General features: G+C 34.8%; 1 protein-coding gene and 1 non-coding gene across 4 annotated transcripts in view; one reads left to right on the forward strand and one right to left on the reverse strand.

The window, feature by feature from the left end:
- FBXL17 (F-box and leucine rich repeat protein 17) overlaps window positions 1-17,597 on the reverse strand; it is a 496,901-nt gene that overhangs the window by 182,224 nt on the left and 297,080 nt on the right. The gene's annotated exons all lie outside the window — the stretch shown is intronic.
- On the forward strand, window positions 16,167-16,273 carry LOC122202451. Its single transcript, XR_006194674.1, has one exon. It is a non-coding gene; the product is annotated as a U6 spliceosomal RNA (small nuclear RNA).

Genomic DNA, 17,597 nt, shown 5'->3' on the forward strand with positions numbered 1-17,597 from the left:
CTAGGTGGCCCAGTTAGTTGAGTGTCCAACTCTTGATCTAGGCTCAGGTCACTATTTCCCAGTTTGTGGGATAGAGCCGTGTTGGGATCCCTTCTCGGGATTCTCTCTCTCCCTCTCTCTCTGCTCCTCCCCAGCATGCACAAGCTCTCTCTGTCTCTCTCTCTCTCAAAATAAATAAATACAAACTTTAAAAAAAGAGAATATATCAACAAAGTAGGACATTATTTTTAAGCAGAAAGACTAGATAACTTGTAGTTATGAGGAGAAATATTTATGAAAAATCTGGCTACCATAAAGGATAAAAAGCATGTAATAACAAAATGTAAAGGGATTTAAAAGGAGAAAAACTGTGTATGGAAATCCATAAAGTTAAAAGTATAATAATAGGATAAGAACATGTACTAGAAACATGAAGTGGGCTCTGCTGAATTCCTCGTAGACTTATCTTCTACACTAGATAAGCCAAAATGATTCAGAAGATGCTATAATATTCATTTTTAGGTAAGCAAAAGAAGGAACAAAAACTGTAATAAACTCTTAAAAAATGTGACGGCTACTGAAAATTATAAATTGCTATTAATTTCAAGGAGCTCATCTTATACTTCTTGATATTGGAAAGGGAATATTTACCTGAGGGAAGTAAATTCACTTTCCATGACAAGTTCTACTTCAGGACAAAGAAAATACCACAATTTGTCAATGTGAGAGTAAATATCACAGCAAGAAAATAAATATGGTTTACAAGGTATTATTTTCAAAGAAGGAAGATGAGGTAAACAACATAGTTCAGAAGTACTTTTTATTTAAAATATATACCCTTTAACATTTATTTGCTTACAGAATTAAGACGGTATGTTTACTAGAAGGATCTGGAACACATTTCTTTTTAGTGTAATTTAGAAATGTCAGTGCTTTCAAGAGGCAGAATGGCAGAGTGCTATGGAGCACAAATTCTGCAGTCTAAGAGCCAGGGACCAGACCAAATCTGGTCTGTTACTAAACCTCCCTGTGCTTTACTCTGCTTAACTGTGCAGTGGGGTAATAACATTCACTTCAAAAGGATTTTGTAAAGATTAAAATAATATATGTAAGTTGTTTAGAATTCTACCTTGCACATATTAAATGATACATATCTTAGCTATTGTTACTTTATTTAAAATTTCCATTATCTCTAGATGTGATGCACCTCCTGATTTAATTAAGACATATCCGGTACTACCTATCCAGTATATTGCTGAAAAACCAGAAACCTCAATTTAATCAAGCTTCTAATTTACCTATCAATTCATAGGCAATATGGGGGACGGGCAAGTAGCAAAACATATTGTATGATACCATAAGAAGACAATCAGCTAAATCTACAATGTAAGAAATTTGTAGGACAAACAATTCATGATCTTCAACAAATAAATGACATGCAAATGCAGGGGGTGGAGGTATTATTCACCAAAAGAAACTAAAACATGTATCAACCCAATGCAACATGTGACCTAGTTTAGATCCTAATTTATTTATTTTTTTCCTAATTTAAACAAATAAGCTGAAAAAAGACTTTAAAGAAATTAGTGTTGCTTGTTAGCTGTAATAATAGTATTGTATGTGTACACTTAAAAATCTCCATTCATCGGGGTGCCTGGGTGGCTCAGTTGGTTAAGTGTCTTGACTTCAGCTCAGGTCATGATCTCACAGTTCATGGGCTCAAGCCCCACATAAGCTCTGTGCTGGAGCCTGCTTCAGATTCTGTGTCTCCCTCTCTCTCTGCCCCTCCCCTGTTCATGCTCTGTCTCTCTCTGTCTCAAAAATAAATAAATGTAAAAAAAATTATTAAAAAAAAGGTGAGGGGCACCTGGGTGGCTCAGTCGGTTAAACATCTGACTTCGGCTGAGGTCATGATCTTAAGGTTTGTGGGTTCAAGTCCTACACTGGGCTCTGTGCTGACACCTTGGAGCCTGGAGCCTGCTTCAGATTTTGTTACTCCCTCTCTCTGCCCCTCCCCTGCTCATGCTCTGTCTCTGTCTCTCAAAAATGAATAAATGTTAAAAAAAATTTAAAAAAATAAATAAAAATCTTCATTCATTAGAGATAACTGAAGAATTTACAAATGAGGGGAGTACCTGGGTAACTCAGTTGGTTTAAGCGTCAACTTCGGCTCAGGTTATGATCTCGTCCTTCATGAGTTCGGCCCTAAGTCAGGGTCTATGCTGACAGCTCACAGCCTGGAGCTTGCTTCAGGTCCTGTGTCTCCCTCTCTCTCTGCCCCTCCCCTGCTCACACTCTATCTCTCTTTCTCTCTCTCTCTCAAAAATAAAATAAACATTAAAAAAAAAGAATTTACAAATAAGTATTTATTTGCTCAGGATTTAATTTAAAAGACTCCAGGAAAAAAAAAAGTTAGAGGGAAATCAATTGATGAATAAGAACAGCAAAATGTTGGTAATTGTTTAATTTGGGTGATGGGTACATAAGAGTTCATTTTTTGATTCTACACTTATATATGTTTGAAACTTTCCATGATAAACTTTAAATTTTTAAAATTTATCATATGGTAGTTTAATGTGTTTACCCTAAAATCTCTTTATGCTATCCATATTTGTTCTTCTAATTGTGCAACTTAACTAAATGTTATAATAAATTAAATGTGAAAGTGAAAAAGAGATAATTATTTTTATAAAACTACGTTGAATGCTTTGCATATATCTGATAAAAGTAACTCACTAAAAATGCTTTTGAATTAGGTGTGAGATAATCTTAAAAGTTTAGGGGAAAGTCTAAAATTTAGAAGGTTTGTACTTATATTGCTTCTTAGTGCTAAGAAGTATCTTAGTGCACATTCCACTTTAATGTACTGAAAACTGGATATCCCTGATGATGCAATTGGGGTTGGCAGAGGTGAGATGATATGAACACCCATCAGAACGCTCTTGTACAAATAAAAGGTCTTGGTCCTTCAGCAGAACACTGGTGAATAAGTGGGCATTTATAAAATTTTAAATGATACAAACTACTTTAATATTTTATTTTACAATCCCTACCTCCCCCTTAACTCTTGAAATAAACAAATACTAATCCCCATAAGGGCAGAAAATAAGAGTTTCTACTGAGTTACAAGTTTGTTTTGTTGTTCTTTAATAAATGTTTTGGACCCCCTTTTTAACTTAATGGAATCCATAGATTACTTCTGTTTTAAATCCTGTCCCAAATATTATTTCCAGTATTTAATTGATTGATTCATAATATCAGATTAAAGTGGTATAGATTGAGAAAATAATATGATGTTTATAGTTTTAGAATGAAGATCATATTACCACAACTATGGCCTCAATAAATCAGAAGTTGGGGGTCTTTCTAAATTGCAAAAAGCTGTGTTTTGCATTTGACCAAAGATAAAATACACAGTAAAATGTATTGATATCAACTAGACTTAGAAAATGACAAATTATTTATTTATATTCTGCTTACTTAACAAAAGAATTGGCAGTAGCTTAAAATGAAAGTAAATGTTCATTTTAGATAGTTATAAGACAATGAGATGATGACTTTGCTCTAAAAGGAAAACAAATGCTTAAAATAAGCTTCCTTTCCAAAAGCCAAGTTATGTAAGATATTCAAAGTCACTATAATAAAGTACCAGAAGTAAAATATCTTTTCCTGTTAAAAATTATCAGTCTTCATTTGTACAGTGGAATATCAGTACTAATTAATTTTGAGGTTTATTCATACACTTTGGGGACAATAATCACAGAAAGCTACCCTAAATCCTAGCTGTATGTTCTAATATACTGAAATAGAAAAAAAAAATTATCTCAGTAAAATATATTTTGCTATAGTTTTGATTTAATTATAGCCCCTATCTCAAAGCTGTTGGAAAACATGACAATGCAGCAAATCAGCATAAAATGAATACATAATAAGTGCCTAAAGCCCCATGCCAGAATTCCTCATCATCATAAATTTAAAAATGACATTGTTTGGTACTTTATTTAAAAATAGTAAAAATGGTGAAGATATTACTTTACATCCTGGGAAACAAAATAGAAAACTTTATATTTTAGTTTCTCTAAACCAAATTTTCAAAATGATAAGAATTACATATTTAGGTATAATAAAATCTTGAATTATGAATAAGCATTTAGAAATCTGACACTGCCTTTTAAAACTGCAGTGGATATTATGACTGCTGTCTAGGAGCCACCCCAAACACAGCTGCCGCTATGAGTTTTGATCATTTGGAGCTTCTAGACTCACTCAAAAGGCAGTTTATTTATAAAAAGACAATGTGGACTTAGTTGTCAACTTTCATATCTGGCTGTGGGAAGGATATGGGGAAACAGATACACATGTGGCAGGAGCATAAATTATCAACATCATTCTGGAATGTAGTCTGGTATTATTCATCCCTTCATTTTATATACTTAAGGACCGCCATACATGGCCTAGGGATATTCTGGATCCTAATGATATAGGATGAACAAAACTAAGAAAACTTTCAGTGACTGTGTCCTATGACACAGAAATTCTATTACTGCAAACATAAATAGAATAGGTTAAATAAAATTATGGTATCCAGATGCACACATGTAATAGGATGATACATATTTTCCTTGACATGTCAAGATTTCAAGAAACAGTCACAAATAAGAATATGTCACAAAGTCACAAAGCAGAATGAATAACATGGACCCTTCTATATTACGGCTTTTTAATATTTCTTCCATCTTCTTTTTTTTTTTATTTTTTTTAACGTTTATTTATTTTTGAGACAGAGAGAGACAGAGCATGAACGGGGGAGGGTCAGAGAGAGGGAGACACAGAATCCGAAACAGGCTCCAGCCTCCGCGCTGTCAGCACAAAGCACGACGCGGGACTCAAACTCACGGACTGCGAGATCATGACCTGAGCTGAAGTCAGCCGCCCAACTGACTGAGCCACCCAGGCGCCCCTCTTCCATATTTTTAAATTGGTTTAGATTTAATATCTTTCTTTCAAAACATTAATTACCAAAAGATTTGTAGGAATAAGGAGATAATTTCTGAGGTTTTGTGGGCATGAGATTTTTATCATGAAAGTTGACTATCAGACATTAAATATTTAAGAATATAAAGGTAGAGTGCAGATTTGGTAATGTAGGAGTGATTTGGTTTAGATATTTGGGGCAATAAAGCAACTATAAAATTTGTAACAATGTATCAGTAGATATGGAGCATTATAGCACAGGACTTGGAATCAGAGGTCTAGGTTCACACATGGTTTTGTCTTGTGATGTATGACCATGAACCAGATTATTTAACCTCTATGGTCTATGACCTTAACAATAAAATGGAGATAATGGCTTCACAGGATTATTGTGAAGATAAATGGTATAATACACATACAGTGATTCATAATCATAAGCACTCAATTATTATTTCAGTTGTTAGCCATTATTAATACTTCTAAATCAGAAAATATGTATTTGTAAAATATTTTAAGGGTTTTTTTTTTCTTTAGTATTTTCTTACTAAATTTAAATTAAATTACATCTTTAGGGGGCATCTGAGTGGCTCAGTTGGTTAAGCGTCCGACTTCAGCTCAGGTCATGGTCTCACAGTTCCTAAGTTTGAGCCCCACATTGGGCTCTGTGCTGACAGCTCAGAGCCTGGAGCCTGCTTCAGATTCTATATCTCCCTCTCTCCCTGACCCTCCCCAACTTGTGCTCTGTCTCTCTCTCTCTCTCAAAAATAAACATTAAAAATTTTTTTTTTAAATTAAAAAGATTTTAAAAAATTAAATCTTTAGTATTTTATTATTAAATATTAAAATTATTGGCATGAGAATGTTCCTCTTTCCAACACAGGAGGCTCATGTTTAATCAAATTTCACGACTAGGTGTTAAGCAGAAGAGTTTTCTCATGCCATGGTTTTGATATAGTGCTGTGCCCAGAGATGGAACTTAGCATACAGAAATTTATGGACTCACATGCTCTACAATAAACTCCTATAAAAACATCTATGAAGCACTCTTTGTCATCATTTATGGCATGAAAATAGACACCTGGCCTATGATCTTTACCAATTTAAGCATATCTTAGATGGAACACAATGTTACCAATGATTTACATGTTTTGAAATATTTTCTCAACAATTTTAAGACTTTTTCTGTCTACACACTTAACTCCTACAGGAAATTACAGAATGCCCATCTAACTATCGACACTTGGAAAGCGAACTATGAATAGATGGCTGCAATAGAATAAGCATCCAGGGCTTTAGAGACATATCCCAGAGGAATCTACATCTCTCTCCTAAATATCCAGTAAGGAAATGGAGATTTATCAAAAAAGACAGGTAAGCTATCAACCACCCAAAAGCATTTTGCAAATGCCTTCAAAACCCAAAGTCTATTCAAGAGATCAGATATACAAATGAAAAACTTATGAAAAAAAAAATGTTTGACATAATGTAAGATAAACATATGTCTCAAAATAAAATTTAAATTTGTTTTAAAAAATTTTGTTTTGTACTAAACTATTAAAATTTGACATCAGAAATAAACTTTCAAAACAAAATGCTTTAAGATAACTTGTACAAAATATCAATGCCAATAGTATCTTTGCATTGTGAAATTAATGATTTTCATAATGGTGTGTCTTTAATGTAATAGAAGAAATTAACATAAGTTTCATTATGAAAATTTCAACATGAAATTCTTTTCATGTTAAGAATTTACCAAGAGTTCGTTTCCCATAGTTCTAAAATGTAGTTTTAAGTGTCTCAAAAACACATTTTTTTAACATCTTTCCCATTTAAAGTTCCCAAAGACTTATAAATTTTTAACTCCATCTCCCCAGGCTGTATAAATTCTCTTTTTGGAGGCTTTCTGATGCATGGATTTGATCTATATACAATTTAGCTAAAAATTAAATGCATAATCTTCAAAAACTCTAAATCTTTTACAGTTGTGCTGTTGAAGATGAAAGAACTTGTATACAAATGTTTAAAAGTATATAAACCTTCCTATGTAAGGTGGAAAACAAGAGGCTCAGTACTTTTTCTTAAATCTGTCCAAAGGGATTTTGTTAAAATAGTATGCTTAAACTTTCAGCAATCTCATTACAATAGATATTTCACTGGCAACAAAAAGGTTCCACTGTCAGAGTAATAGTCAATAATAATTTTACTGCTACTAAAAAATGGCATTATTAATTGGTACTTTAAAAATCTTTTGAAATTGGGGCACCTGACTGACTCAGTTGGTGGAGCATGTGACTCTTGATCTTGGGAGTGTGGGTTTGAGCCCAATGTTGTGTGTAGATTACTTAAAAAAATAAAATCTTAAAAAACTGAAATTAATTACACATCTATTATCTTAGTTTATACTTGAAAACACTGTGTATGTGGTTTTATTTTCATTTGATAATTGCGAGGACTGAGTTGTAGGGATATTAAGTCCTGGGGGCAACAATATTATATGTTGTGATAGTAGTAAAGGAATGAGACCAGGTTACTAGTTCCTATATCTAGGACCTCTCTGCTAGATAATGAAAGAATTAAGGCCAGTAACATTAGTGAGCATTCAATAGCTGGTAATTTGCCAAATATTTACCTATTTAATTCTGTGATATATTACTCCATTCTACCATTTTCCATTTTCCAAATTCAGAAATAGGAGTACAGCCTTACTGTTATATCCAGTAAGTGGCAGATTTAAACTGAGGTTGGCATGATTATGATTACAAAGTGTGTGCTTTTTCTCTAAGAGAATAAACTTAAAGCTAGAAATAATTCAGAATCTATGATATGCACTCCTTCCCTACTAGTTATCTACACGGACACTTTCTTATATGAGAAAAGGGAGGGGAATGGAACTCAAAACACCAGGTAAATCTGGGCCAGGTCTGTAGCTTCTTACTATTCCGATATTTCTACACATCTTCCTAAAACTGAATTCCTAGCCTAATGCTTTGAGAGCCTTCCACAAAAGTTGTTTCTGGAGACAAAAGTAAGCTAGGAGAAGGGCAGACTTTAGGAAGAAAAACACTCACTATATTTGATGATTATTTAGCTGAATACTGAGAAGAGCCAAAAACATTGTTTGCCAGAATGCAGAGACTTTCCAAACAAAAAAGACAGACTTCGTTCAAATCAGTTGAAAAAACTGATTTGGGTCACAATGCATATAAGCACAGAAAAAGCTCTGAACAGTATTGCAGGCCCATTTCACTTGACTTGACCAAGTATTTTCCCAAGTGTAAATTGTTCTGGGGAACAACTTCTGATATTTCAAACTTGACTGTAATAATAATCTACACTATGCTTTTTTTTTTTTCCTTTTTACAATAATTACTACATAGAGGAATATTTATTTAGTACATTATCCACTAGGTACAGACCTATAGTGCATTTTCTAAAGGTATAGACAAAGACTAGCTCCAGGGCAGATGAGGCTAAATGGCATAATCTCTGGATATTAAATCTGGCAGGGCCTTAAGGGTTTTATCATCCTTTCATTTACATATGAAGAAGCAAGAGCCTAGAGGGATTGAGGACCTGCTCCCACATCACTGGACCCTGGAAAGTGGCTGCACTGCCAATGAGTGGTGGCCTCTCCTCATCGGGTTTGGCCATGGTGCCTTAGCAGGAGGACGTGTCAGAAGCTTTTTATCCAGCACTTCCCTGGCATTCTCTGCAGATCTGGTCCAGAGCCACCAGGCTAAGCAGGAGTAGCTACGGGCACTGAAAAATATTGCCTCAGGATGCTGTTGTTCTGCTTTTTTGCTATGCTGCTTTGTTCTCCAGAGGAACCATCACAAACATCATGGTCAGGTTGCAATTTTGAGCATGAAATGTTTGCAGTGGGAATATCAGGCAGGTGTCTGACATCTTAGATATTTGTTTCTAGACTAATATACCCACAATTTTCCCCCAACTACTATATTGACAGGCATTTATGACACTCGAGAGTATTTCTAAATTTTATAAGGATAATTTGCTGGGGGGGGGGATCAAGTGCTTTTCATCATATCTACATAGGGAGTGATTTTACACTCTACACAGGGGAAATAAATATATATACCTTGGAACTCAGGAGGAAATCGTCAGTATATATGTACTACTATTTGCTAAGTATATATCTACATTTTACCTAAATATCACTATACCCAAATATGTGTATATAGAGACATTGCACAGCTAAAAAATATATTGACTGGTATTAGTAAATTCTACTTCATGCCATTTTTCAGTTAGATGGAAATTAAAGTTTTTCTTAGAATTAATTCAGTAACTATATTACTTAGGAAATTAATCTGGTTTGCATTATAAATGGCAGAGAGATATAGTGAGATCACATGGACGTCCCTTTGGTGTTCACCCAATCCATTATTTGATATACTAAGCTCTCAGCCACCCATCTCTAATAAGAGTCTATGGAACACACAGCACTTTTTAGCCTATTTTTTTCACCAGACAGAATGTGTCACATGCCAGCAAATTCAATAATCTCTTACAGATTAGTACCTTAGCCACTCGACTCTCACTATTAGTTACACTTCTGAAAATCCTTTTCAGAAAACTACCTTCCCAAAGACTCATTCATCACGGAAAGCAACGACCTCTGACCTCTACATTTAAATCTCTAAATTCACCCATCACTCTCTCAAAGACACAGCCTTCTTTTGTTTTAATTTTTCTTGTTCCATCCTCGCCTTCACATCCTATGCCTTCCTTCTCAATGTAAGTCAAACTCCCCCCACTTTCACCGCCACCCCCACACATATTAAACCAAGTCTGCACAACACCACCATCACCAAAAGTGGAGGTGGCAAAAGACCTTCTAAGTCCTCCCCAAGGCCCTGCCCACAGACCCAGTGCAAGGCAGGTTGAAAACCACAGACTTAAGTCTAGACATACTCAAAATAAGATGGTCTTTTATTATTATTATTATTATTATTATTATTATTTCCCTATTTTCTGTCAATCTCTTACTCGCGCTTTTGAATTGTACCACTGAGATCATTTATGTCTTTGGCAAAAAAAGAAAAAAGAAAAAAAAAGAAAAGGTGGGGGGAGGTAGGGGAGGAAAGATAGGAGGGAGAGGGAGAGGGAAAGATGGAGGAAGAAACAGTGAGATTGATTAAATGAAGGGGGCTAATTCTGGAGACGGGCCTTTCTGGCTGCCCTACTAGACCCCATATAGAGGCTGCTCTTTCTTTGACCCTTTCAACCCTAGTAACACTGAAAAGCCCGACCCTAAAAAGACTTTTCCTTTCCCATTGAGCTCTTTTTATAATCTCGATATTTAAAGGCATTAAATGAATTAGTCAAGTTTATGAAGTTACTCTACATTAGAGCTCATTTTTGTTATGTTACCATTTCCCCTAACTGACAAGAGTGTGCTAGTATTAATTTTTACTCTCCACAATTTTGTTACTCTTCAAACATTGCATATAAATTGATATCCAGGTCAAGGAATCCTGAATACTTTCATAGATATATATTTAATTAAAATCACGACTTCCATTGTTGCAGGTGTGGGCCTCCTCCAGTCATTTAAGCTCTCTAGACTTTATTTTTCCTACTTAAAAAAAAAAAGCCAGGGGAAATGCTACTTATGCATAAAACACTTTGAGCTCCCCAGATGAAAGCCCGCATATATAAGTGTGATGCGTGTTTATTGCCTCTTCTCTGATGAAAAGTGGCAGCCTTCTGCTTGAAATGGGATTAGAAATTCTGACTATAACAGAGAAGAGAGAAGCACAAATGAGTAACAAGCAGTCAGAATAAATAAAATTGAAAAGATGGAGAGCACTCCTTTTACAAAAGGAACAGCAGTTGTGAAACTTGTGGTTTAATTTGGTATGCTTTCCACTTTTAAAAAATTGGGCTCAACTGCATGTATAATGAGCTACAAGCAGAAGGTACATTCAGTAGTACATGAATAAAAAATGACCTTTTCATTTGCTCTTCCGTAGCTTGGCATTCCTATATTATTAAAATATAATGTATTAAAGATTAAGTAAGCATATTAGCATACAGACATCATACTTATGTGGCCATGGATATGAGGGCTATACAACATAAAGCTAGAAATCCAGCTATATAAAATTCATATTTTTAAAAGTATAGGTATCAATTAAAAAGAACACAAACTTTTCTAACAACAAAGTTGGCAATTCTACCAAGGATGAAAAACAAAGGAATGAGAGGAGAATCTCCAAAGCGAGCCACAAATAAGAATCACAGACTATTCAACAGCTGGGAGTAAGCTGGATTCTATGTTCTAGGGAACATACTAAATAGATAAACTCCCTAGCCTAATGAACCTAGTATTCTCAATCTAGGATTTAAAATGCTAAGGCAATTTTCATGCCAACATTTTGGAGGGGGGCAATAGCCATTTATTAAATATTCTTCTGGCATTTATTCTAAATTTTCTATGGCTTATTTTCCTTTCTCACTTTTTCTTTTTGACATTATAACATACAAATTTATAGAATATTAAGATTGCACAAAGGAGTGACTGCAAAAACATAAAAACATAAAATTACTACATTTCCAAAGGACAGGGCTTTCTTTTCACCTCATTATTATGTGAGCAATACAGGTTCATAAGAGAAAAGTTAGAGTTCAGGAAAATAAAAAGAGAAAAAAGAAATAATCCTATGAGTCTAATGCAGTCACCAGTCACTGCTTATATATTTCCTCTTATTGTTTTCTAATAATGTAGCTTTTTGTGTTTGTGTATGTGTGGGTTTTTCTTTTATCTCATACACTGTTGGAGACACAATGTTATATCACGCTGTTTTCAGTTAGTATGTCAAGAAACATTTTACACCCAAAGCATGCGTTTCTGTTTTATTTAAAGTTCATTTTTTTCATTTCAAAAAATTGCTTTATCCATCACAATGGAAAGTTGACATTCCCCAGAACTTTGTCATTTGTCCTACAGACTGTTCCCCAATGGCTTGAGAAATGATGGTGATGGTCTTATTTGGAACACTCTGAGAAAAGGAGATGCTGCAATGAATTGGTTATCTAAACCTAGAGAGGCACCATCATTTCTCCTAGTCGGCTATTCAAGAATTTAGCCTCCTGTCTCATTTACAAGCAAGCCTGAGGTAAGGTTCAGTACAAAGCATAGGCCATTCAGTAATCTTAGTTTAATGTGGCTTTTAAAGACCTAAACTGTCAATCCCCTACCTTCACGGCCTCTCATTCTACTGTTTTCACTTGAGGAGATAAGAAGCCCAGTCTTTGAACTATATTCCTAATCTGTCACAGTCGTGAGTGAATGATCTGTATGTGTACCCACAATGCAACCATGTATTGGAAATTCCTTCATGCATGCATTCATTGAAATGAATAAAATTCTTTCCTACGTTTAAGAAAATAGGTAAGACAAAAATCAAACAAAGAGGAAAATTAAATTGAAAAGTTGATGGAAGAAGCAAACCCTTGCTTTTAAAATGATGTAAATATGAAACAGGCATTTATAACAGATATGTCTTTCTTGTTTTCCCTGTCATTCTCTTGCATAAAAACCAACGGTGATTTTTTAAAACAGTTTGCTATGAATAAAATTTATCATCTACTGATGCATTATTTCTCACTTTCTTTTTCATATTATCTCTCAGAGATAAATGGCAATAACAAAGACATTAAAATGACACTAAGAACAGCTTTTTATAGTTTTAATTATTTTTTCCTTTTTGGCAATAAAAATGATGTGGTATGTTTGCATGTGTTATATATTGAGAAGCAATAATACTGTTTAAATATTCATAATTGTGGAGATAGTTTTTACTTGATATTTTAAATATGAAATAGATTGCTTCTGGTCCCTAATATTACGGCCCTGTTTATTAATATATATTGCAGGCACACCTATATTTATGTCAGTCAATCACTTACCATGCTCTTTATTCTACTCTGAAGTATTCTCCACACAGATAATATTCTTTTATGGGTCCATCAAGTTTCACTTTCTGAGAAATAACTTCACAATTTCTAATGTAGATAATGAGCACTCATTTTCCTACTTCTCTTGGAATCTGAGCTCATTTTAGTCTATGAAATAAAAACTAAACTTCAGGGCAAGGGAGATCCTGATGGGTGGCAAACAACATGTGTACCCAGCCCTCCAACAGTCACAGAGCAGACATGGCATCTATGGGTGGGTGCCCAGCGGAGGCATGGCAGGCCTCTTGAGGATGACACTTCACCTGGGTCGGCAAAGTTGGGACCTAGTCCTCAGTACTCCAGGAATGATTTTGTGCTTTTAGGGAAACTGGGAAGTCTATCTGGGATACACTCATGAAAACTCAACTCCTATAATGCTACCTTACCAATTTAAAATGACACCTTTCTGAAATGCAAGCGGGGTCCCTGGCCTGGTCAGATGGGTGCATTCTCCCCCACATGGAAACTTACAGGTCAGAGTTTGTGAGATGGACAGTTAGACCTAAAGGGCTTGGTGTTCTTATTTCAGGGTTCCTGGGCTTAACAGTTTGGGGCAGTCTTTCTTCCCACACCTTTCTTCCATCAAAGGTTCTCACCTGGCCTGCTTCTTTTTACTTTTAATTTTAAACATCCTATCTATTTTTAGATATATATTTTAAGAGAGATTACATTTAAATGATACAGCTGTAAGACAGTGAAAATGAAGTCAGACTCCCCCACTCTTCTATCCCTAAATGCCCTGTTTCTCTCCTTGGAGGCTAGCTATCTACCCTTTAGCAATTTCATGAATAGCCTTCCACAGATAACCTATGCATTTACAAATATACGCCATATGTGTGTATGTGTATATATCCGTGGGTAAGTTATATATATACATATTCATATGTATGTGTATATATATAGTTTGTCTCCCATAAATAGCAGTGCATACATGCTGTTTCTGCATTTCACTCTTTTTTTTTTTTTTTTCTTTTTTAATAGCTGAGTCACAAGATCATTGGGAGAACTTTTCTTTGGACATTTTACCAACTTCCGTCTGTTTTGTTTTTGTTTTTTTGTGTGTTTTTTGTTGTTGTTTTGTTTTGTTTTTTGTTATTTGTTTTTTTTTTTTTTTTTGGAGAGCTGCCCTGATTGTGTTTTTGCCCTCTAACTGTGTCTTAGATAAATTTAGTTTTCCTTCTACTGGTGTCTTGGGCTTTTCTTTACTTACTCTTTTTCTGTCTTTGACAGTTAAATACTTGGACTTTATCCCCTGAGATGTATCTACTTATCAAGACAAGTTCTGCAGGAGAAATATCTAAATCAACCTCCAATATTAGTGGGACCAGAAAGTCTGATGGTAATTTCCCAGTGATCTTTTAGTTCTTTTTTTTTAACCTGAATAAAAAAACACGCTTATAAATTACTTACATAGTTGGACTATATACCTCTCTAGGTATCTTTGACTAGAAACTAATTTCAGCTTTTAAGAGGCCTAGACCATCTGAGATCATTCTTTTAATCCTAATGAAAATTTATAATGCCTAAAAGAAAGATGCATTTTACTTTTAAACTTCTCATATAGAACTTGTTAGTTTTACCTTGTACATACAAATAACACATACAGTAAGCATCCTTAAATATTATTTTACACACATGGTTATTTGTTAGATAAGTACCTCAAAGTAGAATTCCAGGTCAAAAGGTATACACATTTTTTATTTGGAAAGTATTGCCAAGTACTTTCTCATATTTTATAATGGTAAAAACTTGAAATTCGAAAACACAATGTAGCAATTGACCCTTTCCATGTTGTGACTATAGAATGATTTACTATGAATTTTTACAGAGGAGGAAGACAATTCAAAATTAATAAATTCTGCTTCTAGTTAACCTCTTACTCTTGAAGCTAATAATTCAAGGTATATGTTTGATTCCTATCCCTAGATAGGAAAACAAGAAAACTACTTGGATTGAACCTGAAAGAAAGGATTTTAAATCTCAGTTTTAAAAGAGTCCTTCTTTCCAGTAGCCTTCAAATTGTAGGGCAAAATTCCTCTCAAGGAAGAGATGATGAGAAAAAAAAAAGAAAAAGGAAAAGAAAAAAATGAGAAAAATGAAATAAAACCACCAGGACTTGAGCTAGAAATCCTATGGTTACCAATACATCTCATATGAGAAAGGAAAGGCTACCAAAGAAAAAATGGACAATACCTGAGGAACGAATGGCTTCATAAGGAGACAGAGAACTACTGAAAGTCAGGTTCCTGGCAGGGATTTTTACTTTATACCGTTGCTGATGAGAACGTCTTCCAAATGCTAAGAAGGGAAAGAATGGAAGAGAAACTGGGCAGACCTAGGCTCTGAAACTCAAAATGCTTTTCCTGGGGGACATCATGAAATTGATTATAAGGAGGGTTATGAAATCTTAGAAATCACTCAAAGTCTGCAAACTACTACTGTTTATTATTAACTAAGTCCCTATGTTGGCCAAAGAAAGAAGCATTTTAAATTTCCAAGACATAATAACCATTAATGTTAATTTATGTAACAGGTAAGTTAAATATCTAGATTATCTTTTAAATCTTTTTTTACTTAAGAAGACGCCTGGGTGTCTCAGTCAGTTAAGTGTCTGACTTCAGCTCAGGTCATGATCTTGCAGTCCATGAGTTTGAGCCACGTGTCAGGCTGTGTTGACAGATTAGAGCCTGGAGCCTGCTTGGATTTGGTGTCTCCCTCCCTCTCTGCCCCTCCCCTGCTCAGTCTCTCTCTCTCAAAAATAAATAAAAATTAAAAAAAAAAAAAAGAAGTTTGGCATATAGGGGTACCCAGGTGGCTCAGTTTGTTGTGCAACTGATTAGATTCCAACTCTTGATTTCAGCTCAGGTCGTGATCTCATGGTCATTAGACTGAGCCCCACAACAGGCTCCACACTAGGTGTGGAACCTGCTTGAGATTCTCTCTCCCCCCATCTTTGCCCCCCCATTCTCTCTCTCTCCCTCTCTCTCTCTCTCTCCCTCTCTCTCTCTCTCTCCCTCTCTCAGAAGAAGAAGAAGAAGAAGAAGAAGAAGAAGAAGAAGAAGAAGAAGAAGGGGAGGAGGAGGAGGAGGAGGGGGAGGAGGATGAAGAGGAAGAAGGAGAAGAAGCAGCAGTAGTAGTGGTAGTAGTTTGGCATATATACTTGGCCTGGTCTCATGCATACATGTACATGACCCCACCATCGTATCACATACTTAAAAGCATTGATCATAGTGCTTGCTTCGGCAGCACATATACTAAAACCGGAACAGTACAGAGAAGATTAGCATGGCCCCTGCACAAGGATGACATGGAAATTCGTGAAGCTTCCATGTTTTTTTTTATATATACAATGGAATACTACTTGGCAATGAGAAAGAAGGAAATCCTGCCATTTGCAGCAACGTGGATGGAACTGGAGGGTATTAAGCTAAGTGAAATAAGTCAGGCAGAGAAAGACAGATACCATATGTTTTCACTCATATGTGGATGCTGAGAAACTTAACAGAAGACACTGGGGAAGGGGAAGGGGAGAAAGAAAAAAAGTTACAGAGAGGAAGGGAGGCAAACCATAAGAGACTCTTAAATACTGAGAACAAACTGAGGGTTGATGGGGGTTGGGGGAGAGGGGAAAGTGGATGATGGACATTGAGGAGGGCACCTGTTGGGATGAGCACTGGGTGTTGTATGGAAAACAATTTGACAATAAATTATATTTAATTAAAAAAAAAAGCATTGATCATAGTAATTATAATCTCCATTCTAAAGTGACTTCAAACAACTGTATAATTCTTGGGAACTATAATGCAATCTTTTAAATTAACTATATATGAATTTTCCTGAATAAAGCAGGTTTCAAGTGTATAATTTGTATCTAAAATTTGAGGCCAGTGTCAAAACTTTAAAGTGTTCTTTTCATTATGTATCATTTTGGAAGGTGAACAACTGCAATTTTTCTCCATTTTATTATCTGCTTTATAAACTTGGATATTTTCACAAGGCTATCACTTGTTTTATAACTACACTGTTTACCTGAAGTAGGATTTAAGAATTTCTCACTTTTATTCTCAGTTATTCAAAACACAACATATATGCCTTTAGAGTATGGTTTTCTGATTCATATATGGAAGTAAATGAGATAATTATATCTTACATTAAATAAAGCACTGGATCTTGAAAATAAGCACTGAGCATATAAGTGTAAAATCTAAATAACCATTTAAAGCAAAAATAAATTTTACAAATGGATTATTTAGTTTATCTTCTAAAAAAATAAATTATTAATTTTCTTCTTAGATGTACAATAAAGCAAGGTCATGGTATCATATAACTCTGAATCTAGACTATGTTTTAAATAGATGTCCTAAAAGACATAAATAACTAGATTATATCTCATTGAATAGGTATTCTAAAAGGAAAGTGGTGGATATCAGTAATAATTTAAATAACAGAAAAACTTGTTATCATAAGAATGTGGGGGGGGTGGGTTATGCACTAACTAGAGGGTCTGAGTCATGTAAAATAGACAATACCTACCTCTTATGACTACATTGTTATATGTGTACTTTTTAAAATCTTCTGTCCAGGACCATATATATCATTGCATTCCTATTAGCAGGCACCAAATCTCATAAATATTAGCAGCTCAATAAATGATCATTCAC

This window comes from Panthera leo, chromosome A1 (genome assembly GCF_018350215.1).
Source record: "Panthera leo isolate Ple1 chromosome A1, P.leo_Ple1_pat1.1, whole genome shotgun sequence".
NCBI lineage: Eukaryota > Metazoa > Chordata > Mammalia > Carnivora > Felidae > Panthera > Panthera leo.